The following is a 15,141-nucleotide window of genomic DNA, read 5'->3' as shown; positions in this document are numbered from 1 at the left end:
AAGATTGCTCACTGAGCTGCACCTTGGGAGTCAAACACCTGAGGTTCCCTCTCAGTAGTCTTCCTGTAGGAAAGCTGAATCCTACTATCTGTATAATGCGATGTTCCCAAGAGTCCTTGAAACGCTGTCCTGTGAGGCTCTGAGCAACAGAAGTGGCGTCATGTGCAGCACACCCTGAAGCCTGGCCCTCTAAGAGCCCAGTGGAAGGTTACTGAGCTAGCAAGGTAGCTTTGAGAGATTGCACAGAAGGTACAAATCTCGGTTTATTTTAAAAGGCAGACTATTAGCAGGGCCATTATTCCTTGGACCTTCCTCACCCGAAAGAATGCTCTTCCATGCTCTTCCTCTGTGGAGCTCTGTGCATTTATCCGTATGTGCCCGAAGCCTGTGTCCCTCACAAATAACCACTGAACATACATCCCTAGCAATCTTTCCAATGATCAGCAGGCGCTTTCTTCAGACTCAAACCAAGCCTGTTCAAAACACATGTTTTGTATTGGGTAACTTAACTGGAATGACTGCATGAGAATGGCACTAAGTGCCAACTTCCACTTATTCTTTCTTAGTGCACCATTCTCTCCTGCAACCTTGTTCCAGCCCGGCTGTCTCTGGAGGGCCTTCCACCAGTATCCTGCACTGACTTCTGGCCCCCATCACTTGCTGCTGCTGTTTGCTGTCTTTATCTCAGTGTCAATCACCAGGTCTATGACAGCAGGCAAGTCTTGTTCACTCGTTACCAGGATCTCCAACCCATTACACAGATCCTGGCTTAAGGCAGATCATCGGTTGCAGTGTGAAGATGAACTGGATCAAAATATTGATTACTACGAATATTATGTTAGTAACTTGGTGTTTTAAGATAAACTTGAATATTAGTGTATCCAGATCTGTGAAATCTTACAAGTTGCACCAAACCTCACCTTTTCCATATTTATCTTTCCTTCTAAACCAGAACTGTGAAATGGAGTCAGTACAGATCAACAGCTTCTCTCTCCTCACCTGTTCTCAAGGCTAATTAGCAGTGAAATGGTCAAAACATAGGCAGGCAGCAAGAGAGAAGAGATTAATGAAACTCTGACCCAATCTGATAGCACTTGGTCTAGTAGGTTGGACAAGAGGGCAACAGCATCTGATGTCTGCTCTGAAATTCCCTGACAGCATGCTAAACAAAACAATAGTATACAAAAAAAGACTGCTTTATATGTATTGGCCCACATTCTCCCTTAAAAATTAGGGTGGCAAGAATTTATTTCTTGGTACTGGAAAAGTACACTGAATCCTTAAATTCTGCATTTTTTCTGAGTCTGTGCGCATTTCCAATTGGATTGTGCATGTGTGCAGGAGGCGGATGCACACCTGTACTCACGTATGCACCATCATATATAAACAGGCACCAAGAAATACAGTAGCAGCCAGGGCAGGAGGTGGAGAAAGAATAGCCGAGCCTTCCCAGCATTCCCTGCCTTTGCTGCTGCTGATTACCCATCCAAAGTAAATACTGGTGGCTTGTACAGATGGTGGGTTAGAATTTAGAGTGTTAGAACAGCAATTTACATTCATAAAAGGACGGGTTGACTTGCAAATCCTACTGTGCTAATATGTATGATTTTACTGTATTCGTGCATCCTCTGCTTAGCAACAATGGTGTGAGATTTAATGAATATGAATTTGACTGTGGGGCAGAAATATGGAGGACTGCAGTTAGTACTATTGGCATTTCAGTTCAGAATTCTACCTACCTCTTGATAAGACTGAATTCCAATTCACTTCTGAGAAGGACTAAATACTCAGAATCTTAACTGTATCCTCTGTTAGAAAATCTATTTCCTATGGCCACAAGGCTAACAATGACTTCAGGTTAGCATCTAAGCACTTAGAATGCACTATCCTGCAGGTACTGCAGGTAACTTTTCCTCTCTACCTGTCAAACCTCTGCTCACCCTCCAGGGCTCAGGTAAAATGCTATTTTCAGCAAAGATTTCCTGCTTTCTCTTGATTAGCAGCAGTTTCCCAAGCCTATTAGAATTCTGCTCTGCTTCTCCAGGGCCAGGCTCTCCAATTCCAGTGGAGTGGTCTCCCTGCCATACCCTGGTGTGAGTGCCTGATGGACGTTAACAGGAAGCCACCTGACTAAAGATGAGTCACAAACACGACGTTCTGTCGGAAATGAAGGTAATGCTTGATCTCCCACCTGCAGCACTCTCTTTATGCTATTTTTCATTGCCTCAGAGGAGGGAGTAATTTATTCAGCCTCTCAAATATCCCAGCACTCTCTCAATGAGTCCTCCACCTGCAGTGTCACACACTCTCTCAGCTGGCTCTGTGCAGCCATCCTGCCCTTGGGGCTCCCATACCCTGCAGGACAGAGGCCACTATTCTGTTGTCTCCCTGAAAGCCAAGCCAAAGAAAAAGGCTGACATGAATGTAGTTCACCAGGAGACAATACCCTGGAACAGAAGGGAGGTACGTGGAGGAAGGAACAAACAGGGAAATCACGATAAGGATGGATTATCCACATCACCACTGAGGTAACAGGGCTCCCGCTGACCTCCTAAACTTGTGAGGATCCTAAAAATCACTTCTCCCAATTGTCCACCTGAGCACCGACGAGGAAAGGTGTTTGTAACTCTCATCTCTTTATTGATCAGAGTTGCACTCAATTCTGGGTTGCTTATGCAGGCTGGAGGAATGAGCTGCTCCATTTTTTGTGGCACTGGAGACCTTCCAGAGTGGAAACTTCAGACATGCAGGGCATGCTTGAGGTAAGACACTGTTGTGGTTGGAGTCTTTTGTCTCACTGAGCTCAGGAGTTTTGTCCCCAAGGTCTTATATTAAGGTGATAAAAGGGTAGAATCTGAATCAGTTACAGTGGTTAGAAGGGAGACGTTTGTGAAGTGCTTACATTAGATGAGGTCACTCCGATGGAGCCCTGTGATTAAATCCTGGTGACTTTGTAAGGGGACCTAGACACAGGCAGATCTGGGCACTTCCAGTCTCTTCCCATGGGATGCCCACCTCTGACAACAAGAACATCACCAGTCAGCAGAACCAACAGGCATCACCGGACCTTGAACTGTGAATCTCCAGAATCAAAAGCCAAATAGACTTCTTTCCTTTATAAAGGTGGGCAGCCTCTGGTGTTTTGTGACTGTAATACAGACACTGTCTCTCTAAGGGGGTGCCTTCCATGGTGGGTATTACAGAGTCAGTCCCCTTAATCTGATGAGAGTCTGGGCTGTTGGAAGACACGGCTATGTGCAGTATTAGGCTGATCATACCCCTGCTTGACTCTCGCTCCTGGAGTGTCGCTTTGCAAGGGTCCCAAATAAGACTGTGGCTGTTTATGAGGTTGTCTCCTCCACAGCAGCTCTGAGTTCTAAGTGGTGTTTCCCTTTATCCATGAAACTGATTCAATTTTGTTTTGTTTTTTTCTTAGCTGCTCTCGTCCCTTTATCTAAACTTCACAGCACATCACTTCCAAGCTCAGAGTCAGCAGAGGCACCAAATGAAACAGAAGCAGTGCAGCACGCAGAATTGGACTAGACAGCCACTATTTCTCCCCAACACGTTGCAACGCCTTCAGCCCTCAGTTTGACAACATTTCCTCCTGGATCTTTTTCCTAACCCTTCAAAATGGTGTGTTCCTACGGTGTCCTGTGACAAGGACCCTATCAACATCACATGCTTGCCTTCCAACAGCTTTCTGTTCTTCCTCCCTCCTCCTCTCCTTCTTCCTCCTTGCCTGACCTTCCTGGATTCTGGTGTGTGCAGCTGCTGCTCTGTCACAAGCTACTCACTCCTACTTAGAAGTGGAAGTGCCTAGAGTGATTAATCTGTCTGAATTTCCCACTCTCTTGAAAGCTTTCTAAAGACACAAAAATGGTTATCTGCTGTTTACTTTTTGACAAAGAATAGGTCTTTACCTGAGAGCTGTTGCACGAGATGCAGAAAGACAACAGTGGTACAAGGTCTGAACTAGCACACATTTCCTGGTATGAGACGAGCAGAGGAAGTGTTCACACACACTCACTTATCCGTGCGCTGATTCAAGCCTCTGTGGAGCCACATAGTACCGTGTGATGCCAACATACAGGCTGGGCGGAACTGAGGCTCTGATCAGGCATGACGTAATCTGAATCAGAGGACGGCACGCGCTCGTCATCTGCATTCTCTTCCTCCCTCGTTGGTTCAGGACTGGCTTCTGCTTATCTTTCCAGGCTGAGAATTTGCTGTTTCCCAGATCTCTGTTCTGTGTCACAGAGGAGATGCGGTCTCTTTTATCGGAAGGCACATTCCCTTCCTTCTGTCTCCTCACCCCCCTCCCTCCTCGGCATGACGTCAGACATCCTTGAGGAACTGTACCTTGGTGGAGAGCCCTGTCTACTGGGTAGAAATTACTGAATTAGTGCAAAGCCATATGCATATAGCCTATCTCCAAGGAAATCCTTCACCCATTCTATAAACATCAGAAGGAAAAAACAAACTGCTTTCCAGGGAGTTCATACTATTTAGGTTCTTGTGTGTGTGTGTGTGTGTGTGTGTGTGTGTTTTAATCTAATCAGCCTTTTAAATACTTTCAGAACCTAGATCTCTTTCCTGTCACATATGAAGAAAATAATTCCTCCGGTCTCAATGTTAAGGGAGAAAGCCAGTAGAAAGAGAATATTTTTGGCACAAAATATCACTATAGGTTAGAGAAAAATAGCTCTGAAAGCTGCGGGCGAGTTTCAGTCGATGATGCTTGTCCATGCTGCGGTTAAAATGAACTACAAGAGGAAGACCTTGGCACCTGCCCTGTTGAGCTTGCATGTCTTGCTCTATGCCCCCACCTTCCCCCTCCCATTTCCTTAGCTGCTGGAAAAGGACCAATCAACCAAGTTAGTGACTGCAGCAAATTCTTGCACACTCTGTCTTAACTGTCACTGCTTTCATTACTATTTCTTAGATATTTTAATAAACTTGGAAGCCCATCTCAAAAGACGAAAATTTTCTCACTCCTGTTTTTTCAATACTGAATCTGGGGGTGAGTGTTTGGCACAGCACTAAAACTGTTACTTGGATGCCTGCTCCCCACATTGGAGTTTCTGGTTCCATACTTGGCTCCTCCACTCCTAGTCCAGCTTCCTGCTGGTGTGCATTCTGAGAGACAGCAGATGATAACTTAAGTTCCTGGGTACCTGCAACCATGTGGGAGACTTGAATTCTTGGCTCCTGCTTTGGCCCAGCCCAGTCCTGGCTGTTGCAGGCATTTGTGGGAACAAACTGTAACAGACAAAGTTACCTCGCTTTCAAATAAAATTAAATTTTTAAAAAATTTAAAAACTTGAATATGCAATAACCTGTTCTATGCAATATTAGGAGAAACTAATGTATAAATATTGTATGTAGGGAAAAAGCAGGATTCCTTGTAAAATCCTAAGAAAGAGTACTTGCATATCAATGTAAGAATTTTTTAAATCATATTCCTTCATTTTTGAGAGTGGCTTGACCCAGGAGACAACAAGTACATTATTTTCTTATTGGACCTATTTAACTGCAAAGCTGGATAACCTCTTGTGGGTGTCACAGAAAGTTTTTAACCATCGTTTTTATGAAATAATCTTAAAATACTAATCCAAACAAAACTGCTGTTATTATTTCCTCCAAGTTATACTTCTTCTAACGTAATGTTTATAAAATAAATATTTAGTGCAGTATACTGCTAAGTATGTAGAGAAGAAAATAAACAGAATAATGGGAGAACACGTGTTTGGACGGTTTACTTTAGATTGGGCAATCAGGAGGTCAACTGGAATCTGAAGACAAAGAATCCTCTTTTCAAGAACTAGCAGAACTCCCATGGGAGAGGGAGCAGCTTGCCAAAAGGCCATGAGGACGCAGCCATTTTAGTCGTAGATCTGAAAGATGGCCAGGGCGCGAGAGTCAAGTGAGCCAAGGACGGGGTCTGTGCTGACTGAGGGGGCAGATACCACGTTCTCTTTATCGCCACGGTTTCTGAAACACACTCAGCACATTAACATGTTCAGGAAGATGTGAGCCCATACCCATCTTATCTCTTCTTGGTTCCATCTCTGAACATCTCTTCTGAGTCTGGCTGTGTCCACAGCTACTGCCCTCTCAACAGGTGGCTACATTTCCTACCACAGCCAGAGAGTGGACCAGACAGGTGCCTGAGCCTCTCAGGGTCACGCTGCAGAGTGGATGAAAATCCTCCCTTCCCTTACTGTGTAGTTCACGAAACTGAGTTACATCTCCCATAGTTCAGACCTCTACACACAAATCAAATTATCTTTAATAAGTATTTTAGGGGCCGGCGCCGTGGCTCACTTGGTTAATCCTCTGCCTGCAGTGCCAGCATCCCATATGGGTGCGGGGTTCTAGTGCCGGTTGCTCCTCTTCCAGTCTAGCTCTCTGCTGTGGCCCGGGAAGGCAGTGGAGGATGGCCCAGGTGCTTGGGCCCTGCACCCCATGGGAGACCAGGAGAAGCACCTGGCTCCTGGCTTCGGATTGGTGTAGCTCTGGCTGTAGCGGCCATTTGGGGGGTGAACAAATAGAAGGAAGACCTTTCTCTCTGTCTCTCTCTCTTCCTGTCTATAACTCCCTGTCAAATAGAACAGAAATAAGTATTTTATATTTTACTCAACAGATATCTTCAAGTATACTTCAAAAGGTTTGTGGAAAATGAAATGAAAATTTAAGTTCAGTTTGGCACAAAAAAATTGAAATTTCTAAATGCTCATATCATAAAAAAACTGTATGAATTTTAGAACTTTTCTTGCAGCAAACGAAAGTTATCTTTTAATTCCATGTTTCAAAGACTTATTGAACTACTATATTTAGTGCCTAATAATAAATATCAGGCAAAATGCCACTGAGCACGAATCCAGCATGGGAGTGCAACAGGCAGTAAGTATCTAGTAAAAGACACAGTGTGGGAGTCAGAAGCATTGGTCTCTCTGCTGACCTATACAGTGTAACTTGATAAAGCTGGTTATTACTGCATTCTTCTTCCTGCAGAATGATTTTCCTCAAGGAAATGGCACACTTCCTCTGAAAACTAGATGTGAGTCACTCAATTCACCCACTAACCCAGGAGCCTCAGATTAATGAAGTCTAGTGATAGCTTTGGCCTATGCTACCAATGGTCTCAAGCAAATTGCCTCTTTCAAATAATAAACTTAACAAACGTGACAATATACTGAAAGTACAATGTGATTTTAACTACGTAACTCTAAGTTTACTAAACTCAATGAATTATAATGGGATAATCTTATGACACATAAATTATACTTAAATTTTTTTATCCAGAACAACAATCTGCCTTATTCCACAGGAAAGAACACTACTGAAGTCTCCAATGTTGTACACAGCATAAAAACGTCACATGCTCCACAAACCACGCTTTGTTTGTTTCCTGCCCATCTTCCTGACCACTTCCACAGCACTTTAAACAACAGACTTGTAGCAAACAACTTTTTGAAAGGTGTAGCAACTTACCCAACTCTCTCTCAAGCCCAACAGTCTTCTAATTCAGTAGTTGTGGGATGAGCTCATTAAAGTCTACAAAAAGCAAAGAACCCTAAAAGAGTAGGAAGAAGGTGAAATCCGCAGGAGAATAGTGAGTATGTATCAAGGCCAAATAGATGACAGATAACAGAGTGTGAAGGTAAGACACAGGCTGATTGCTGTTTGGTCAACAGTGAAAAGCTCTGATGACTGTCTTGTCTGTGTATGCTAGTTACTTCAAAGCTTCCAAAGTTCTCTGTAATTCTGTACTTTTCACTAACTTCTACAAAATGAAGAGCATCTAATTATTTTTTAATAATTAAAAACCAACTTTAATTTTAAAATGAGTTTAAAAAAGCAATGAGATTAAGAAAATTAAAAATGATAACACTGACAATTTTTTTTTACATATTTCCCTACTTTTCCTAATTTACTCTCAGCCAGGCTTGCTTGCTGTGTTCATCCAGGAGTGTTTTCATAAAATTTTATGCATGAGTAAACGCATAAAATTATTAGCCTGTTTTTGAACAAGCATATAGCCTACACAGAAGGTAGTTAGCCTCATTGCAATACCTAAGTGCCTCCACACTTACTAAATAATCTCATTATCTCTCAGCTAGATATCAAATGAACCTCACTAAAGTGGCTTCAGTGTTTGCACTGTTTGTGTTACAAAATAGTTATCATGGCAAATAATCCTGTCTGAAAGAGTTCCACACTGGCAGTTGCATTTAAATGACCCACTAAAACTCTAATACACCTTTTTTTTTTTTTTTTCTTTTTTCAATGTCCAAGATTAACAAGACCACTGGGCATTTGCTGGTGTGGCTAACAGTTTCTGGCCATATCAGCTTCAAATCATTTACTTCAGCTCTGCGTTACAGTAACTTAGGGTATAATCAAAGGATACAACACAGACTCACAGCCCCCGCCTCCAATTATTCACCTGTGGACATGTATGGATGTATCTCTCACTTGCCTGTTGCCTTTCCACTGCTAAGACTTTGTTTTCTCTCAGCATTGATCTGTTACACTGTCAGAATGATTCCTGCTACCACTGCTTATGCTGCATGTAAGTTTGCCCTGGATCAAATCTGACCTCTGCACATTATCTGATCGGTAGAGCTTTGAAAGCGCAATCTCCATCTGCCCCAAAACTGGCTGGGGCGAGCCATGTGTCCATTATCAACTTTCCATGGTACCATGTCATTAGGTTACATCTCTTCTGATTGCTCATAGCTCTCAGAATAAAATAAAAGCCCCTGGCTGGCATACAAAGCTATCCATCACATGCCTAATTCCTGCCTTCTGCTCAGACTCATTTCTCACTGCCATCTCCATGCAAACTTTGTTTTCAGGGTCTAGAGCTTCCTGTAGTTCCTGGGCCACCAAGAATGTCATCCTTCAGTTTTCTCTTACATCCTCTTTGCTCGCCCACTTGCTCATTTGTCTATCTCATTAAGAAAACATGGACTTTCCCCCGCCACTTGCAGTCCATCTTTCTTCAGTGTTGATGTCACAGAGCAGCCATCATCTAATATGATTTATGTTCTTTGAGAAGAAAAAGGAAGTATTGTGTCATTTTTTTTTTTTTTTTTTTTTGACAGGCAGAGTTAGACGGTGAGAGAGAGACAGAGAGTGAGCCGTGGCTCACTAGGCTAATCCTCTGCCTGCGGTGCAGGCACTCTGGGTTCTAGTCCTGGTTGGGGCACCAGATTCTGACCCGGTTGCTCCTCTTCCAGTCCAGCTCTCTGCTGTGGCCCGGGAAGGCAGTGGAGGATGGCTCAAGTGCTTGGGCCCCTGCACCCGCATGGGAGACCAGGAGGAAGCACCTGGTTCCTGGCTTCCGATTGGCGCAGTGTGCTGGCCGTAGCGGCAATTTGTAGGGGGTAAACCAACGGAAAAGGAAGACCTTTCTCTCTGTCTCTCTCTCTAACTTTGCCTGTCAAACAACAAAAACAACAAAAAATCTGTACAGATTTTTTTTCCCTTAGGTAAATAGAATTAATCAAAACTGCTTATGATTACTCTTCCATTTTCCTGAGCACAAAGGTATTGAGGCACACAAAGAGAAATAGTTCCTTCAACTGGTGGCAGAAACACAAAGACTATGACAGAATATTTGCTGGTAATTTTTTCTTCACACAGGTGATTACCTGTACCAAAACAAGGCTTAGGTAATTGCTATAAAGCACCCTTATCTTACTTAAGCCTCTTGGATGAATAAAAATAGGGCATGTTGAACTCCAGGGAATGTGAAAAATCTTTAGACTTCAAAGATTGATATTTTTATGCGTGAGAGAGGGTAGACATTAAAACAGAGAACCAGCAGACCCTCAATAAAACACTATTTTATTACTGAACAAATACTATTTTCGTACACTGCTGCAACGGAAGATAACATCTATTTTCTGCACACAATAAAATGTGAGAAGTACTGAAAATTCAGTCACACACTGAGGCACCCATGTGCATAACTGGAATCACCTGGTTCCACACACTAGGAATGGAAGCAGTAGATTTCTGTCTATATTATGATGAATTTAGAACTGCATCCTCCCACTGGGATGCCCTTTTCGATGTAGAATCTGAAAATATGCAGAAAGGAAGGGGCTGTCATAGTGGAAGAGATTTGAAGATTCTAAACAGAATTGAATTCGTGACACAAATTCTTTTGTGCATGCCTCCGTTCAATATGTAAATCTTAAGAGTCAATGCAAGAAAACAATTGTCAAATTTAAGAATCTCCCAAAGATGGAAATGCTAACCTGATGTGATCATTACATATTGTATACATTTGTCAAATTTTCATGTTGTAACCTAAAAATATATATAATTAAAATAATCATTATCAAAAAAGATAAAAGCTGAGCAGGAAATTTCCCAGATTCCTTAAAATAGACCAGACCCTCCTCAACTGGAGATATGTCCTGGCTGCTCCAATTCCAACCCAGTTCCCTGCTAACGTGCCTGGGAAAGCAGTGGAAGACAATCCAAGTCCACGGGCCCCTGGGGAAACCTGGAAGAAGCTCATGGTTCCTGGCTTCAGACTGCCCCAGCTCTGGGCACTGTGATGGCCATTTGAGAAGTGAACTAGCAGATGGTTCACTCTAAGCCTCTGCCTCTCTGTAACTCTGTCAAGTAAATAAATAAATAAATCTTAAAAAAAAAAAAATGGAACCCTCTTCACACACTATACACACACACACAAAAGTAAAAACGGATTAAAGATTTAAAGTAAGACCAGAAACTATAAAAATACTAGACAAAAACAGAGGTGTACTGTAAGATGTTAGTCTAAAAATTGACTATTTTTAGGATTGGATCCCCAAAACACAGACAATAAAAGCAAAAATCGACAGAGGGGATTAGATCAAATAAAAAATCTTATGCACAACAAAGGAACCAATGGGCAGAGTGCACAGACAACCTTTAGATTTGGTGAAAATATGTGGAAGTCATACATCCAATAAGGGGTTGGTATCCAAATAACTTAAGGTGCTCAGACAACAACAGAAAGAAAACAAAAATCCCCATTTAAAAAATGATCGATGTATATAGATACTTCTCAAAAGAAGACATATAAATGGCCAACAAACCTGTGAAAATATGCTCAACATCAATAATCATTGGGAAAATGCAAATTAAAACTACATTCTGTCAGAATGACTATCACAAAAGAGACAAAAGATGGAAGTAGTGCTGAGGATATGGAGGGAGAATGCCTGTGCCCTGCTGGTATTTAAATCAGTAACAGCATACGAGAAACTGCAAGAAGATGCCTAAAAAATTCTAAAAACAGAATTGCCCTAGGATACAGCAATCTCACTTCTATTTACCTGAAAGCTGTGAAATCAGTTCAGTGAAGAGACATCTGCATTCCCATGTTCCCTGAAGTATCAGTTACAAGAGTCAAGATAGGAATCAATCGGTGTGTTCATTAACAAACAAATGGATAGTTCTCCCTTCCTCTCCATCTCCTGACCTCTGTCTCCGTCTCTCTCTCTTATGCTCTCCTCCCTCTCTTTTCTCCTCTTTGTCCCTTCCCTCCAGTCTGCTGGGTTTCCTCCAAGAAACTATTTCCCTTAAAAAAAGAAAAAAGAAAACAAACAAAAAAACCCAAATGAATGGATAAAGAAAATCTAAGCAATGTGCAGAATGGATTGCAACTTAGCCTTATCACTTGTGATAACGTGGATAGAACTGAAAAAAAAAAAAAAAGTATGGTAAGTGAAACAAGCCAAGTACAAAAGACAAACAGTGCTTGTTCTCAGTTACATGTGTAATCTGAAACCTTCATTTACATAGCAGCAAAGAATAGAATAGTAGTCACTCTGGCTGGGAGGTGGGGGGCAAAGGAGAGATGATAGAGGGTACAAAATTTCAGCAGGAGGAATATTTTTCGAGTTCTAGTGCACATTGTGATGAAATTAGTTAATGATGGAGTACTGGTATTTCAAAAAAGCTAAGAGAATACATTTCAAATTTTCTCTCTACAAAAATGTTAAGTATTGAGGTGAAGGATGTTAGGTAAAATGATTCAATTATTCCACCCTGTATTCATATATCATATCACTGTGTACTTCACGACTTATACAATTATAAACTGTCAATTTATAATAAAGTTGATAGAAAAGAGTTAAACAAATGAACGAGGTAGGGAAGAAAAGATGGAGATATTACAAAGAGATTGAGAGAGCTATGGCACAGAGGTATGAATTAGCACAACATCCTGGGAAATGAAATGCTGAGTTATATATCAGTAACAGGTCTATTAAGGGAGCCAGATTAACACTAGAAAGGTAGGAGATAGACAATCAAGGGCCTCCCATCTTTCAAGGAGTTTGAATTTTGTTGTTAAAGCTTTTTGAGAGGACTACTACGAATTGTGTGCAAGAGAGTATAAGAATCACAAGCCATTAAGGAAATGAAAATGAGAACTACAATGAAGCTTTCACTTCACCCCAGTTAGAATGGCCATCATACAAAAATCAAAAATAATAGATCCTGGCAATAGTGTGGGGGAAAAGGTACCCTAATATTCTGTTATTGGAAAAGAAAACCATAAGGAAGACAGTATGAAGATTCCTCAGAAATTTGAAAATTTATCTACCACATGACCTATTCCTTCCTGGGAACTTACCTAAAAGAAATTCATATCAAAGAGATATTTTTACTACCATGTTTACTACAACCCAATTTACAATAGCTAAGAAATGGAATCAACTCAGATGTCCCTCAATTAATGACTGAATGAGGGAAATTTGATATGTATACACAATGTACTACTACTCAGCCATAAAAAAGAAAGAAGTTGTGTTTTTGCAACAAAATGGATGCAACTGAAGACCATTATGTAGAGTGAAACATGCCTGTCCCCAAAACAAAAATTCTGTATGTTTTCTCTGGTATGTGGTACCTAACACAGAACACAAACAAAAACAACAATGTGTAAGAATGAAACTGACATTTTAGGATTTGATTATTGTTTTTAGCCTTTGTCTATATTCATGTGTAACAGTGATCTTTCTACATTTAACTTGCTTAACATTATGGAAATTGTTACATTAAGCCTGTGATTATAAAGTAAATTGACATTCTGTTATTTTAAAATTTAAAGGAAAAACAACACAAAAAAGGAAGGGGAGGACTAAGGGAGGGAGAGAGGGGGGAAACGAGAGAAGGAAGTATAGTTTTTTTCTTAGAATTATAAAGCCATCGGCGTCATAATACCAGATTTCAATACATACTGCATGGCAGTTACAATCGTAACAGCAAGGCATTAGCAAAAAATGAACATATAGACCACTGGAACAGACTACAAGCCGCAGAACTTAATACACACAGCTTCAACCAACTAATCTTTGACAAAGGAGCTAAAATCAATCCCTGAAGAAAGGACACTCTTTGCCACCAACGGCGCTGGCAAAACTGGATCTATGCATGTGGAAGTATAAAACAAGACCCCTACCTTATACAAAAATCAGCTCAAGATAAATCAAGCATCTAAATCTACGACCCGATACCATCAAATTACCAGTGAAAAACACTGGGGAAATACGCAAGACATTGGCATAGGCAAAGACTTCTTGGAAAAGACCCCAGAAGCACAGCCAATAAAAGCAGAGACAACTGGGAATACATCAAGCTAAGAAGCTTCTACACTGAAAAGCAAACGAAGTGAAGAGGCAGCTTACAGAAAGGGAGAAGATGTTTGCAAACTATTTAACTGATAAAGAAAAAATATCCACAATATACAAGAGCTCAACAACAACAACAACAACAACAAAAACCAATCCAGTTAATATATGGGCAAAGGAGACACAAACTTTTCAAAGAATGAATTTCAAAAACGTTCAGGATCACCAGCCATCAGGGAAATGCAAATAAAAACCATCAAGAAGTTTGACCTCAACCCTGTTAGAATGGCTATCATCCAAAAATAAAATAAAATAAATAATAAATGCTGGTGAAAAGAATACACTAATACTGTGTTGGTGAGAATGTACACTAGTACAACCATTATCAAAGACAGTATGGAGTTTTCTCAGAAATCTGAATAAAAGATCTACCGTAAGATCCAGCCACTTCACTCTTAACAAATTTACCCAAATGAAATGAAATTAGCTCATCAAAGAATCATCTGTACCCCCACGGGTACTGCAGGTCAATTCACAATAGCTAAGATATGGAATCAGCTCAGATGTCTATCAGCTAATGAATGGATATAGAAATTATGGTGGCTGTTGCTGTGGCTCACTAGGCTAATCCTCCACCTGCAGCGCCGGCACACTGGGTTCTAGTCCCGCTCGGGGCGCCGGATTCTGTCCCTGTTGCCCCTCTTCCAGGCCAGCTCTCTGCTGTGGCCCGGGAGTGCAGTGGAGGATGGCCCAAGTGCTTGGGCCCTGCACCCCATGGGAGACCAGGAGAAGCACCTGGCTCCTGCCATCGGATCAGCGTGGTGTGCCGGCTGCAGCACGCCGGCCGCAGCGCGCCAGCCGCAGCGGCCATTGGGGGTGAACCAACGGCAAAGGAAGACCTTTCTCTCTGTCTCTCTCACTGTCTAATTCTGCCTGCCAAAAAACAAAACAAACAAAACAAACAAAAAACAAAACAAAAACAAAAAGAAATTATGGTGTATGTACACCAGGGGATACTACTCAGCCATAAAAAAAGAAAAAAATGAAATCCTGTCTTTCCAACAAAATTGATGTAACTGGAGACCATTATACTTAATGAAGTAAGCTAGTCCCCAAAAAACAAGTTCATCTTTACATTTGTGGTAGCTAATATACAGAGTACAAAACACAATAATGATTATGAGTAAAATCGGCATTCTGAGATTTGACTATTGTTTATACAAGCCCTTGTCTATGCTCTGGAGGAACGACGGTTTGTCTACTTACTACTTGCTGAATTATTTATTTAGTGGATGGATAAGTTGGTGATTATGAAATAAACTAAAAGTATGTCATAAAAATTACAAGAAAAAAATAAGGAAAAGAGGAGGAGGGTGGGAGCGGTCATGATCCAGAGAGAGGGTAAGGTGGGATATATCGTTATGCTCTTAAATCCCTGTATATGAAATACATGAGATGTGTTCACCTTATACAATTAAAAAATTAAAAATTACAA

This window comes from Oryctolagus cuniculus, chromosome 9 (genome assembly GCF_964237555.1).
Source record: "Oryctolagus cuniculus chromosome 9, mOryCun1.1, whole genome shotgun sequence".
Lineage (NCBI taxonomy): Eukaryota > Metazoa > Chordata > Mammalia > Lagomorpha > Leporidae > Oryctolagus > Oryctolagus cuniculus.
Note: the sequence above shows the minus strand (reverse complement) of the source record.